We start from the raw sequence: 15,772 nt of genomic DNA, 5'->3' as shown, positions 1-15,772 counted from the left end.
GACGAATACAGGGATTAGCGACCACAAGGCAGTTGCTGCTAGGCTGAATACCGTAACACCCACAACCATCAAAAAGAAACGCAAAGTATATCTATTTAAAAAAGCTGATAAAAATGTTCTTAACGCCTTGTTAAGAGACAGTATCCACTCCTTCCGATCTGATCACGTAAGCGTAGAAAATCTGTGGTATGATTTCAAAGAGATAGTATAAACGGCATTTGAGAGATATATACCACATAAATTAATAAGTAATGGTACTGATCCCCCATGGTACTCAAAACGGGTCAGATCTCTGTTGCAGCAGCAACGAAAAAAGCATGCCAAATTTAAAAGAAGGTAAAATCCCGAAGATTGACAAAGTTTTGCAGAAGTTCGAAATATAGCGCGTACTTCAATGCGAGATGCTTTTAATAATTTTCATAACGAAACTCTGTCTTTGAATCTGGCAGAAACCCCAAAGAGATTTTGGTCATATATAAAGCACACCAGTGGCAAGACGCAATCAATACCTTCACTGCGCGATAACAACGGTGAAGTCACTGATGCCAGTGCCATCAAAGTAGAGTTATTAAACACGGTTTTCCGAAACTCCTTCACCAAAGAAGACGAAGTAAATATTCCCGAATTCCAATCAAGAACTGCGAAGATGAGAAACAAAGAAATAGAAATCCTCGGTGGAGCAAAGCAGCTTAAAGCACTTAATAAAGGCAAAGCTTCCGGTCCAGATGGTCTACCAGTCAGCTTCCTTTCAGAGCACGCAGCTGGAATAGCTCCATATTTAGCAATTATATACAACCGCTCGCTCACAGAAAGATCCGTACCTAAAGACTGGAAAGTTACTCAAGTCACACCAATACCCAAAAATGGAAATGGGAGTAATCCGCCCATATCACTACCGTCGATTTGCAGTAGGGTTTTGGAACATATACTGTATTCGAACATTATGAAGTACCCCGGGGAAAAGATTTACTGGCACATAGTCAGCCCGGATTCAGGAAATATCGTTCTTGCGGAACACAACTAGCTCTTTATACTCATGAAGTAATGAGTGCTATCGACAGGGGATGTCAAACTGACTCCATATTTTTAGATTTTCAGAAGGCTTTCGACACCGTTCCTCACAAGCGTCTTCTAACCAAACTGCGTATCTACGGAGTATCGTCTCAGTTGTGCGACTGGATTCGTGATTTCCTGTCAGAAATGTCACAGTTCGTAGTAACAGACGGAAAATCATCGAGTGAAACAGAAGTAATATCCGGCGTTCCCCAAGGAAGTGTTATAGGCCCTCTATTGTTCCTGATCTATATTAACGACATGGAGACAATCTGAGTAGTCCTCTTAGGATATTTGCAGATGATGCTGTCGTTTACCGACTTGTTAAGTCATCAGATGACCAAAATGAATTGCAAAATGATTTAGATAAGATATCTGTCTGGTGCGAGAAGTGAAATTGATCCTGAATAAAGAAAAGTGTGAAGTTATTCACATGAGTACTAAAAGAAATTCACTAAATTTCGGTTACGCGATAAGTCACACAAATCTGAAGGCTGTAAATTCAACTAAATACTTAGGGATTACAATTACAAATAACCTAAATTGGAACAATCACATAGATAATGTTGTGGGTAGAGCAAATCAAAGACTGCGATTCATTGGCAGAACACTTAGAAGATGCAACAGATCTACTAACGAGACTGCTTACACTACACTTGTCCGACCTATTCTGGGATATTGCTGTGCGTTGTGGGATCCGTACCAGGTGGGACTGACGGATGATATTGATGAAGTTCAAAGAAGGGCGGCTCATTTTGTATTATCGCGAAATAGGGGAGATGGTGCCACTGACATGATACGTGAATTGGAGTGGCAATCATTAAAACAGGCGTTTTTCGTTGTGACGGGATATTCTCATGAAATTTCAATCACCAGTTTTCTCCTCAGACTGCGAAAACATTCTGTTGGCACCCACCTACATAGAGAGAAATTATCATCACAATAAAATAAGAGAAATCAGGGCTTGCACAGAAAAAGAGACAGCTTGAAGGCGGTTCATTGAACCCTCTTCCAGGCACTTAATTGTGAATATCAGAGTAATCATGTAGATGTAGATGGTTCTTCAAACCATGAAGTTTTAAGGGCCTTCATGCACCAGCTAGTTATTTAATGAAGCAATGCAAAGGATCCCTCAGAGCCAGTGTATTTAGATTCGCATTTGTTTAGTTCCTTCAAACCGAGTTTAATAAAGAACTGTTTGTTGTGGTATCTATTCTAATGCAGGCTGGTTAATGCACAGGCATAGAAACCCTGTATTAGGCAATGAAGTTATAGATTATGATCATTAGTAGATCCCCTGATTTAAATTCAGAATCATTTCAAGCTTTTCCCCGTTCAGTATTGTTACTAGTTTCATGTCTGTTGGTATTTGATTTTATAAACTGTTGCACCTAGCTCATTAAAGATACGTGTCGTTGGGAGGCATATGTTGCTGTTTACTATCTCATTGGCCATTTGCTTATGTGAATTACTAGTTCCGGCCGCTGTGGCCGAGCGGTTCTAGGCGCTTTAGTCTGGAACCCCGCGACCGCTACGGTCGCAGGTTAGAATCCTGCCTCGGGCATGGATGTGTGTGATGTCCTTAGGTTAGTAAGGTTTAAGTAGTTCTAAGTTCTAGGGGACTGATGACCTCAGATGTTAAGTCCTAGAGTGCTCAGAGCATTACTAATTAGTAGCAGATTTATCTGCAAGGTTAGTTTACTGTGTCGTAGCGTGAACAGATATAAGGAAAGAGTTTAGTGTGTGTGCCTTCTGCTTTATCATTATACTTGACACAAGAATGCCTAATTACACTGGTGACCTGTTTTAATATGTAATGTTACAACATGCTTTTGCGCTGGGAGAACGTATGTTCCTGACCCACAGTTTACTACTGTTTATACTCTGCTGGAGTATTTCGGAAACTAATCCCAGTTTGACTGCTCTATTTCCATTAGGTTGTCTCGCGGTCACAACTACTTAAAAATTCCTCGCAGAGGTAGAGCGTTTGCATCAATTGCCGTTAAAGGAGATCGGTGGTAGCGTTACAACTGTATGTGATTATTTCTTGTGGGGGCTTATAAAATGCCCTGTTTATGTGCTTCCGTTACCAACAAAAATGAATGAACTGATGATGATGATGATGAGCGTTTGGCGTCATTGGCCGGGAGGCCCCTCGCGGGGCAGGTCCGGCCGCCTTGGCGCAGGTCTTATTACAGTCGGCGCCACATTGGGCGACCTGCACGCCGGATGGGGATGAAATGATGATGAACACAACACCCAGTCCCTGAGCGGAGAAAATCTCCGACCCAGCCGGGAATCGAACCCGGGCCCGGAGGACGGCAATCCGTCACGCTGACCACTCAGCTACTGGGGCGGACAATGAATGAACTGAGACATCGTGTAACAGCAGCTATAGAAGCTGTAACTCAAGACATGCGTGCTGCAGTTAAGAACAATCTGAATACTGCATTGACATATGCCGTGCGTCTGAAGAGGGACACATTCAACACCTATGAAAAGGAATGAAAAAAACTTTTTGAGTTTCCCGTTCATAAAAAAAAATTCATTATACGTTTATTAGTTTCAGAAATATACGCGTGCCAAATCGGATGATTCTTTTCGATACACCCTGTATTACGACGTCGATATCTTCGTCCTTGCAAACTGGCACTGTTATGTTGACACACTGCAATGTTGAGGTACCATAACTTGTAATATTTAGAGTCATTTTTTTAAGCTTTGCTTAATGGAAGTGGATGAGAACAATGTGGTTGAGGACATAATGATAAGCGTGTATTTCAACTGTCGCAGTGTCGTGGGTTGGTAGAATCTCGAACGTCATTCCTGGCCGTGAACCACTAATGTATAGAACACGACGACTTCCACATCTACGTTTACATATCTGTACGTTATAGTGAATAGTAGTACTATAATACGTGTTGTGGATTTTTTTTGCATTTATAGCAATGGTGGGTGGTCATACAATGTCTCGTGTTAAGCGCTGGGCGTACTATGATGGCTCTTTTTTGTCTGCAAGGCATACTAAATCGAATTTTCGTAGCGATTTTGTTTATATTACGATAAACATATATTTTAACGCGTTATACAGAAAATTTAGATGTGGCAGTATCCAAGCTGTGCTTGAAAAGTGTAAAACATCTCAAATTATCTGTTAAGTCATTTTCTGAGTTATCGATTCTGACATTGTCAAATAGTTCAAATGGCTCTAAGCACTATGGGACTTATTATCTGAGGTCATCAGTCCCCTAGACTCAGAACTACTTAAACTTACCTAACCTAAGGACATCATACACATCCATGCCCGAGGCAGGATTCGAACCTGCGATCGTAGCAGCAGCGCGGTTCCTAGACTGAAGCGCCTAGAACCGGCCTGACATTGTCTTCGGATATGTCACGTCTCTCACTGTTACTGTCTTTGGTCATGTGTTTACAAGCTGTATGCTACATGGTCTTCTGTTCTTTAAGTAATATTTTTGGTAATAAAGTCGCCTTATTGTTTCCTGTCTTTCCTAATAAGACAATCGTATGTGTGTTTGTGGTGGTGCAGTTGGTTACAGGTTTTATTTTTATGAGCCATAGTTTCCGGAAATGCAACTGTACAGATTGAATGTACACTTTTCGTATTTATCCACGTGAGCATCGCTCTTTTCGGGCTGATGACACGTTTTTAGAATGTTGTGAGCAATAATATCGGACATTTACAGTCTATAAAGCTTTTAGGGAACTTTCTGACTGCAGACAGCTGTTACTTACATAGCTCTTAGTTGGCATGTGTCATTTGTAATAATAGAAATAAGTGGCAATCAATACTACTGTTTATTTCTTTTTGCAGTGAATGACATGTAGTATTATCTTTGATCCTCCTAAAATGGTGCTTGAGAACTATTTTAAAATGTGGAAGTATATACTTTGAGGATGTGTTGTTAGTGGGCTGAATTAGTTACATTCAGTCTTTCTATTTGCCTACTTAGCTAACAAGTACTTTTCTGCAGTTATTAGGCCTAAATTCTAAAATGTCAGTTGTTCTTAGGTGTTCAAATCTATTATTGTGGTACATGCTTTAGTATTTTGGGGGCACCAATTTGAGGAATATGTGTATATGTGGGAATCAACTCACACTTTCTTTTACATTTCAGATGTATGTAATGTTACTCCCACTGATTTGAGTGCTACAGCATTTATTTATGTAATGTTACTCCCATTGATTTGAGTGCAACAGCGTTTATTTCATATATTAACCTCAACCAGCAATGTAAACGTCGTACTTTTTGCACTGCGTCAGAAATATTTTATTTGAGGATGTGTTAAGAGTAGGTCTAACTGGTTACATTCAGTCTGTCTATTTACCTACTCAGCTAACACTTATTTTTCTTCAGGTATAGGTCTGGTCTGCATAGTTTTACTTCATAGAATTTAAGCCTAATTCCTAAAATGTTAACTGTTATTAAGCATTGAAACCTACCACTGGCATACATACTTTAGAATTTTTGGTACTAGTTTAGCAAATACATGTATATGAGGAAATTAACTCGCGTTTTCTTTTACATTGCAGACTTTTTTCAATTTTGTGACATCAAACAGCGGCTTTTGTGTATTAACCTCAACATAGCTATGTAAATATTGCACTTTTTTGCACTGCTGAAGTATTTTGTAGACACTTTAGAACTTTTTCGTCGTATTAGCAACAGAGAAATAATTAATTTCCGACTGTTGTGTTTTTGAAATGTGATGATAATGATCATGATGATGATGTTGGTTTGTGGGGTGCTCAACGCGTGGTCATCAGCGCCGTTGCAAGTTTTTTAACTGTGCATCAGTATATTGATGGCGGTACGAAATAGTTCTCTAAAAATCGAACTTCGCTTTGACTTGCTACGGAACATCGCATTTTTCGCGCTACTTACGTATTTTGCAGATATTTCAGAATTTTTTCAGCAACTTAAATGCAGAGAATAATTAATTTACAACTCTGTTGTTTTTTAATTGCAATATTGTGGCACCTCATTAAATGATTTAATTCTTACGGCGTTTTTTAATATATTAACGTCATCGATACCCCGTGTAAACATTGCATTTTTTGCACTGCTTACAGATTTTACAGACATTTTAGAACAATGCAACATCTTAGCTGCGGAAAATAATTGATTTACGACTATGTTGTGTTTCTTTTTTTTCAGCCATTTGTTGGTAAAAATGAGTACTACTCACTCATAGTACAACCAACGACCTAAGGACGATTTTGAACTGTGAAGCCATCCATTGGTGTGGTACAGAGATCGAACTAAGGTCGATATTTCAGTGCAGCTATCTGCTGGTGACAGAAGGAACTGGGGTATGTAACTGAATTTGCTATTATTTCGTGTTATCTGGGTTTGAGGGGACGTATTTAAGGTAACATTCATGTTCAATAAACACGAAATCCTAGTTCGTTATTTATATTTTACAAGCAAATGTTGGTTTTTAATTATTTATAGACAAATATAGATTTTTCAATGAAGCCATTTGCTGGTAATAGGAGCAAGTAGGATGTGAAAGTGGACTTGCCTTTATGTACGTTGTGGGATAGTACTTAAGGTATAAAACTTATTTCCAACAAATAATAATTCCTATTTCACTATTTATATTTTATTAGCAAATGTTGGTTTTTAATCATTTGTAGAGAAATGTGCTGTTCACTTGTTCCGTATTCCAATGCGAATGATCTCTAGTTTCGAATCAAAGTTACCAACGTGACTGGTAAGCCAGTCCTTAAACGAATTTTTGTAAGTCAGTGATGCAAATATAGTTCACAAAATTTTCGGCAATTGAGATACCTTACCGTACTTGGCCGCAGAAATTAGGCGCGAGGGGCCTGCAGTACGGATGTGTGGGAGTATGGGCCAATAATAAAACAGACTGTCGTACGATTGTATTTTGTAAGCTATCGACTGCTTAAGCGAATTGAGTTTCTGTATTACGCCTCCATTGCATCTTAGTTTTACATCTGCCACCCTGAAATCCAAATTTATGCGTTTGTTACACATGATATTCGTCGGTGTTGATAACAATGGTTATTTAATAATTTGACTGATTGCAATGATTATTAGCAATACCATATTGAAATAATATTGGGCTTTTCGACTTTTTACTGGTGTTACTGTGGTGTGGTTAATCGAAGCATTTATTACACAAAAATAAAGAGGTAGATTTAAAAATGAAGTCACAGCTCTCTAAACCTGTCCAGGTTTGACCATCAGTAGTAACCCAGTAAAATGTATACATGCAGACTGAAACGACGAATAAAAATTTGTACGAAGGCCAGGATTCAAACCCGGGTCTCCTGCACACTAGGCAGATGGCTAACCCCTGCTACAGTGACTTTGCACAAGTGTTCGGACTACCTTGTTAAATTTAAGCGGGAATGTCGAGTGGGCTGAGGCGCGAAAGGAAATTTCGATTGAGGAGGGAGGCGTGATTGTGTAGTCCACGTCCATGACAGTGGTCGCTCAACATCTGACGGCGTTCATGTCCCTTACGTACGCTATCAGGCCTGGTAACAACATTACACACGAAAAACGCAAATGCACTCTGGTGGACGTACTACCAGGCACATAGAATTGCAACTCTAATATTTCATATTGCTGCCACTTGCGTGAATGTGTACGAAGCTACATTGACATCCGACCATGTATACTGAGTGATCAACTTTTATTGTCAAGCAGTGTAGTTTAAATTTTGTGTATCGATTTCAGTCCTCTAAATGGGTGGTAAAGAAGTTGTAATGTGGGAATAGCCGTGCAATGGTATTTTGGGGCCGGTACAGAACGCTGGAGAAGATGGCATTTAGGCAGTGTATTGATGCATAACCTGTGGGGGTGCTTACAGTGATGAAACACAACATTATGATCACAGTCCACAGTGAGACTGATGGCGTTGTGGCCACTTGACGCAGTAATAAAACTACACTACTGGCCATCAAAATTGCTACACCAAGAAGCAATGCAGATGATAAACGGGTATTCATTTGACAAATATATTATACTAGAACTGAGATGTGATTACATTTTCACGCAATTTGGGTGCATAGATCCTGAGAAATCAGTACCCAGAACAACCACGTCTGGCCGTAATAACAGCCTTGATACGCCTGGGCATTGAGTCAAACAGAGCTTGGATAGCGTGTACAGGGACAGCTGCCCACGCAGCTTGAACACGATCTACATCTACATCTACATCTACATTTATACTCCGCAAGCCACCCAACGGTGTGTGGCGGAGGGCACTTTACGTGCCACTGTCATTACCTCCCTTTCCTGTTCCAGTCGCGTATGGTTCGCGGGAAGAACGACTGTCTGAAAGCCTCTGTGCGCGCTCTAATCTCTCTAATTTTACATTCGTGATCTCCTCGGGAGGTGTAAGTAGGGGGAAGCAATATATTCGATACCTCATCCAGAAACGCACCCTCTCGAAACCTGGCGAGCAAGCTACACCGCGATGCAGAGCGCCTCTCTTGCAGAGTCTGCCACTTGAGTTTGTTAAACATCTCCGTAACGCTATCACGGTTACCAAATAACCCTGTGACGAAACGCGCCGCTCTTCTTTGGATCTTCTCTATCTCCTCCGTCAACCCGATCTGGTACGGATCCCACACTGATGAGCAATACTCAAGTATAGGTCGAACGAGTGTTTTGTAAGCCACCTCCTTTGTTGATGGACTACATTTTCTAAGGACTCTCCCAATGAATCTCAACCTGGTACCCGCCTTACCAACAATTAATTTTATATGATCATTCCACTTCAAATCGTTCCGCACGCATACTCCCAAATATTTTACAGAAGTAACTGCAACCATTGTTTGTTCCGCTATCATATAATCATACAATAAAGGATCCTTCTTTCTATGTATTCGCAATACATTACATTTGTCTATTTTAAGGGTCAGTTGCCACTCCCTGCACCAAGTGCCTATCCGCTGCAGATCTTCCTGTATTTCGCTACAATTTTCTAATGCTGCAACTTCTCTGTATACTACAGCATCATCCGCGAAAAGCCGCATGGAACTTCCGACACTATCTACTAGGTCATTTATATATATTGTGAAAAGCAATGATCCCATAACACTCCCCTGTGGCACGCCAGAGGTTACTTTAATGTCTGTAGACGTCTCTCCGTTGATAACAACATGCTGTGTTCTGTTTGCTAAAAACTCTTCAATCCAGCCACACAGCTGGTCTGATATTCCGTAGGCTCTTACTTTGTTTATCAGGCGACAGTGCGGAACTGTATCGAACGCCTTCCGGAATTCAAGAAAAATAGCATCTACCTGGGAGCCTGTATCTAATATTTTCTGGGTCTCATGAACAAATAAAGCGAGTTGGGTCTCACACGATCGCTGTTTCCGGAATCCATGTTGATTCCTACATAGTAGATTCTGAGTTTCCAAAAACGACATGATACTCGAGCAAAAGACATGTTCTAAAATTCTACAACAGATCGACGTCAGAGATATAGGTCTATAGTTCTGCGCATCTGCTCGACGACCCTTCTTGAAGACTGGGACTACCTGTGCTCTTTTCCAATCATTTGGAACCTTCTGTTCCTCTAGAGACTTGCGGTACACGGCTGTTAGAAGGGGGGCAAGTTCTTTCGCGTACTCTGTGTAGAATCGAATTGGTATCCCGTCAGGTCCAGTGGACTTTCCTCTGTTGAGTGATTCCAGTTGCTTTTCTATTCCTTGGACACTTATTTCGATGTCAGCCATTTTTTCGTTGGTGCGAGGATTTAGAGAAGGAACTGCAGTGCGGTCTTCCTCTGTGAAACAGCTTTGGAAAAAGGTGTTTAGTATTTCAGCTTTACGCTTGTCATCCTCTGTTTCAATGCCATCATCATCCCGGAGTGTCTGGACATGATGTTTCGAGCCACTTACTGATTTAACGTAAGACCAGAACTTCCTAGGATTTTCTGTCAAGTCGGTACCTAGTATTTTACTTTCGAATTCACTGAACGCTTCACGCATAGCCCTCCTTACGCTAACTTTGACATCGTTTAGCTTCTGTTTGTCTGAGAGGTTTTGGCTGCGTTTAAACTTGGAGTGAAGCTCTCTTTGCTTTCGCAGTAGTTTCCTAACTTTGTTGTTGTACCACGGTGGGTTTTTCCCATCCCTCACAGTTTTACTCGGCACGTACCTGTCTAAAACGCATTTTACGATTGCCTTGAACTTTTTCCATAAACACTCAGCATTGTCAGTGTCGGAACAGAAATTTTCGTTTTGATCTGTTAGGTAGTCTGAAATCTGCCTTCTATTACTCTTGCTAAACAGATAAACCTTCCGCCCTTTTTTTATATTCCTATTAACTTCCATATTCAGGGATGCTGCAACGGCCTTATGATCACTGATTCCCTGTTCTGCACTTACAGAGTCGAAAAGTTCGGGTCTGTTTGTTACCAGTAGGTCCAAGATGTTATCTCCAAGAGTCGGTTCTCTGTTTAATTGCTCGAGGTAATTTTCGGATAGTGCACTCAGTATAATGTCACTCGATGCTTTGTCCCTACCACCCATCCTAAACATCTGAGTGTCCCAGTCTATATCTGGTAAATTGAAATCTCCACCTAAGACTATAACATGCTGAGAAAATTTATGTGAAATGTATTCCAAATTTTCTCTCAGTTGTTCTGCCACTAATGCTGCTGAGTCGGGGGGTCGGTAAAAGGAGCCAATTATTAACCTAGCTCGGTTGTTGAGTGTAACCTCCACCCATAATAATTCACAGGAACTATCCACTTCTACTTCACTACAGGATAAACTACTACTAACAGCGACGAACACTCCACCACCGGTTGCATGCAATCTATCCTTTCTAAACACCGTCTGTGCCTTTGTAAAAATTTCGGCAGAATTTATCTCTGGCTTCAGCCAGCTTTCTGTACCTATAACGATTTCAGCTTCAGTGCTTTCTATCAGCGCTTGAAGTTCCGGTACTTTACCAACGCAGCTTCGACAGTTTACAATTACAATACCGATTGCTGCTTGGTCCCCGAATGTCCTGACTTTGCCCCGCACCCGTTGAGGCTGTTGCCCTTTCTGCACTTGCCCAAGGCCATCTAACCTAAAAAACCGCCCAGCCCACGCCACACAACCCCTGCTACCCGTGTAGCCGCTTGTTGCGTGTAGTGGACTCCTGACCTATCCAGCGGAACCCGAAACCCCACCACCCTATGGCGCAAGTCGAGGAATCTGCAGCCCACACGGTCGCAGAACCGTCTCAGCCTCTGATTCAGACCCTCCACTCGGCTCTGTACCAAAGGTCCGCAGTCAGTCCTGTCGACGATGCTGCAGATGGTGAGCTCTGCTTTCATCCCGCTAGCGAGACTGGCAGTCTTCACCAAATCAGATAGCCGCCGGAAGCCAGAGAGGATTTCCTCCGATCCACAGCGACACACATCATTGGTGCCGACATGAGCGACCACCTGCAGATGGGTGCACCCTGTACCCTTCATGGCATCCGGAAGGACCCTTTCCACATCTGGAATGACTCCTCCCGGTATCCACACGGAGTGCACTTTGGTTTTCTTCCCCTCCCTTGCTGCCATATCCCTAAGGGGCCCCATTACGCGCCTGACGTTGGAGCTCCCAATTACCAGTAAGCCCACCCTCTGCGACTGCCCGGATCTTGCGGACTGAGGGGCAACCTCTGGAACATGACAAGCAGCCATATCAGGCCGAAGATCAGTATCAGCCTGAGACAGAGCCTGAAACCGGTTCGTCAGACAAACTGGAGAGGCCTTCCGTTCAGCCCTCCGGAATGTCTTTCGCCCCCTGCCACACCTTGAGACGACCTCCCACTCTACCACAGGTGAGGGATCAGCCTCAATGCGGGCAGTATCCCGGGCAACCACAGTCGTAGTCCGATCGGGGGATGCGTGGGACGAGCTGGCCGTCCCCGACAAACCCCCATCCGGACCCCCACAGTGACCCCCACAGCCTCAAGCTGTGTGACCGAAGCCAACACTGCCTGAAGCTGGGAGCGAAGGGATGCCAACTCAGCCTGCATCCGAACACAGCAGTTGCAGTCCCTATCCATCAGTTCATCAAGAGTATTGACTGGTGTATTGTGACGAGCCAGTTGCTCAGCCACAATTAACCAGACGTTTTCAATTGGTGAGAGATCTGGAAAATGTCCTGGCCAGGGCAGCAGTCGAACATTTCCTGTATCCAGAAAGGCCCGTACAGGACCTACAACATGCGGTCGTGCATTATCCTGCTGAAATGTAGGGTTTCGCAGGAATCGAATAAAGGGTAGAGCCACGAGTCGTAACACATCTGTAATGTAATGTCCACTGTTCAAAGTGCCGTCAATGCGAACAAGTGGTGACCAAGACGTGTAACCAATGGCACCCCATACCATCACGCCGGGTGATACGCTAGTATGACGATGACGAATACACTCTTCCAATGTGCGTTCACTCCGATGTCGCCAAACACGGATGCGACCATCATGATGCTGTAAACAGAACCTGGATTCCTCCGAAAACATTACGTTTTGCCATTCGTCCAACCAGATTCGTCGTTGAGTACACCATCGCAGACGCTCCTCTCTGTGATGCAGCGTCAAGGGTAACCGCAGCCATGGTCTCCGAGCTTATAGTCCATGCTGCTGGAAACTTCGTGGAACTGTTCGTGTAGATGGTTGTTGTCTTGCAAACGTCCCCACCTGTTGACCCAGGGATCGAGACGTGGCTGCACGATCTGTTACAGCCATGCGGATAAGATGCCTGTCATTTCGACTGCTAGTGATACGAGGCTGTTGGGATCCAGCACGGCGTTCCGTATTACTCTCCTGAACCCACAGATTCCATATTCTGCTAACAGCCATTTGATCTCGACCAACGCGAGCAACAATGTCGCGATACGATAAACCGCAATCGCGATAGGCTACAATCCGACCTTTATCAAAGTCGGAAACGTGATGGTACGCATTTCTCCTCCTTACATGAGGCATCATAACAACGTTTCACCAGGCAATGCCGGTCAACTGCTGTTCGTGTATGAGAAATCGGTTGGAAACTTTCCTCATGTCAGCACGTTGTAAATGTCGCCACCGGCGCCAACCTTGTTTGAATGCTCTGAAAAGCTAATCATTTGCATATCACAGCATCTTCTTCCTATCGGTTAAATTTCGCGTCTGTAGCACGTCATCTACGTGGTGTAGCAAATTTAATTAAAGTATTTTACGTATGCACTGTCACGTGATACCACGCATGTATCCTTTCGCAGGCGTGTGCTTAAGGCGGCGCTCAGACCACGGAGAGACAGTTACGTCCCGAGCTCCGAGCAATCAACAGACGCCTCAAATCTACGCTACGGATACCGCCTCCTGCTGCCTCTTTGCTGCCCGCAAAGTGCCGTGCGCTCTCACCCTGACCGCTTCGCAGTATCTGTTGTGACTGCCCGCGTGTTGATCGCCTTACGGGACCGTGTCGTTACCGGCATGCTGCCTACGAGCTCTCAGCCTCATTGGACTGTGTCGTCACAGAAACTGCTGCTCTTTCGGAGAATGCGTACGAGTTACCAGCCTCGTTGGACTGTGACGACATTAATCTTCCCTGCTCCTCAATACATTGTTGTTCACCGAGCGAGGTGGCGCAGTGGTTAGACACTGGACTCGCATTCGGGAGGACGACGGTTCAATCCCGCGTCCAGCCATCCTGATTTAGGTTTTCCGTGATTTCCCTAAATCACTCCAGGCAAATGCCGGGATGGTTCCTCTGAAAGGGCACGGCCGACTTCCTTCCCCATCCTTCCCTAATTCGATGAGACCGATGACCACGCTGTCTGGTCTCCTTCCCCAAACAACCAACCAACCATTGTTGTTCTCAAATTTCGTAAACATTATACTCAGAGGTTGTATTTAGCTTAGTTTTTGTTCTAAACAGTTGTTATTGCAAAGTGTATGTATCACTTCAGCGAGTCTCACTCCTCTAGAGAGGGTAGAACATAAGCTACGAAAGGTTCCGATATTAACAACCGCCATCTGGGAACGGGCATCTCGGAATCGGCTTTTAGACGACACTTTAGTGAGCGTATAAGGAAAGTGCCTGAAGGACGGCGAAACCAAGAGCAGACGACAAGTGTTGTACGTCCATGCATCAAAGAACTAGGAGGTCAGGCTTGCCCCCTCTGTGAAGCAGAATAGGCGGCGATTGTGGCAGATCTCAGAACAGAGTACAGTTCTGATGCAAATACAAGTGTTTCGGACCACGCTGAGCGCATATTATTGAGCATGGAGATCTACAGCACACAATCCATTCGTTTTGGCATGCTGACCCAACGACATCATCTCTTACGATTGCCATGGGCAAAGTGGGATTGGACCGTGGATAAATGGAAATGCGTCGCGTGGGCGGTATTATGCTATGGGGGACATTCACTTGAGAACTGTGGTACTAACAGAAAGTACCATGACAACTATAGGCTATGTGAACATTAGTGTTGACCGCCGCATCCCTTGACGCTAGATGTCTTTCACGAGGGTGATGGCATCTTACATCAGGGTCACTGTACTTGTTCGAATGTGACAATCGTGCTACAGTGGTTTGAGGAGCATGACAGTGAATTCGTGTTAATATTTTGGCGATAAAATTCACACAATGGAATACATTTGGGCCACTATCTGGCGATTATTCAGGATCCACAAACCACTGGTCCATAACTGAAGGATACTGCGTAGGTTGTTCGTTAGCAGATGGTGCCACATACTTCAGGAAAACTCGATTTATCGAGTCTATGACATGCAGAATCGCTGCTGTATTGCTCTCCAAATATGTAGAAACACGCTCTTGAACAGGTGGTAATAATGTTTGGCTCATCGATGCGCAGGCGGCGATTTCATCCACCCAGTTTTGAATATCTGAATTTAAAATCAGTGCCTCGCTGGAATACTTGTAAATACACACATCAGAAATGTTTTCATCACCCCAGTTACCAGAACTCCTGAAAATAGACATTGACTGTGGATATTGTATCACAGACACAGTCCCCTTGACTGTTCAGAGATGTCACTAAACCCGCCCAAAGATGTAAACAACCGTGCATGAATAGCGCCTATTAGACGGAGGGGTCCGACAGCCGATTAGTCCCAGTCATTCCACCATAAGTAGGTACTCGGCTCGTGTTGTCCGTAGGTCAATCATGCTTAAACGGTCAATACCGCGTTTCGATCGCGTCCACATTGTTGCTTTGTGCAAGGAAGGGCCCTGAGCAAGACATTTGTCCCGGCATCTCGGAGTGAACCAAAGCGATGTTGTTCGGACATGGAGAAGATTCAGAGAGACAGGAACTGTCGATGTCATGCCTCGCTCACGCCGCCCAAGGGTTACTACTGCATTGGGTGACCACTACCTACGGATTATGGCTCGGAGGAACCCTGACAGCAACGCCACCATGTTGAATAATGCTATTCGTGCAACCACAGGACATCGTGTTACGATTCAAACTGTGAGCAATAGGCTGCTTGATGCGCAACTTCACTCACGACACCCATGGCGAGGTCCATCTTTGCAACCACGACACCATGCAGCGCGGTAAAAATGTGCCCAACAACATGCCGCATGGACCACTCAGGACTGGCATCACGTTCTCTTCACCGATGAGTGAATGAGTGTCGCATATGCCTTCAACCAGACAATCGTCGGAGACGTGTTTGGAGGCAACCGTGTTGAACGCCTTAGACATACTGTC

At 43.8% G+C, this 15,772-nt stretch overlaps 1 protein-coding gene across 1 annotated transcript in view; it reads right to left on the bottom strand.

Annotated features, from left to right (window-relative positions):
* LOC126184472 (uncharacterized) overlaps window positions 1-15,772 on the bottom strand; it is a gene marked incomplete at its 5' end in the record, with an annotated part of 580,042 nt that overhangs the window by 545,408 nt on the left and 18,862 nt on the right. The gene's annotated exons all lie outside the window — the stretch shown is intronic.

This window comes from Schistocerca cancellata, chromosome 4, assembly GCF_023864275.1.
Source record: "Schistocerca cancellata isolate TAMUIC-IGC-003103 chromosome 4, iqSchCanc2.1, whole genome shotgun sequence".
Classification (NCBI taxonomy): domain Eukaryota; kingdom Metazoa; phylum Arthropoda; class Insecta; order Orthoptera; family Acrididae; genus Schistocerca; species Schistocerca cancellata.
This window is presented reverse-complemented; position numbering and strand designations above follow the sequence as displayed.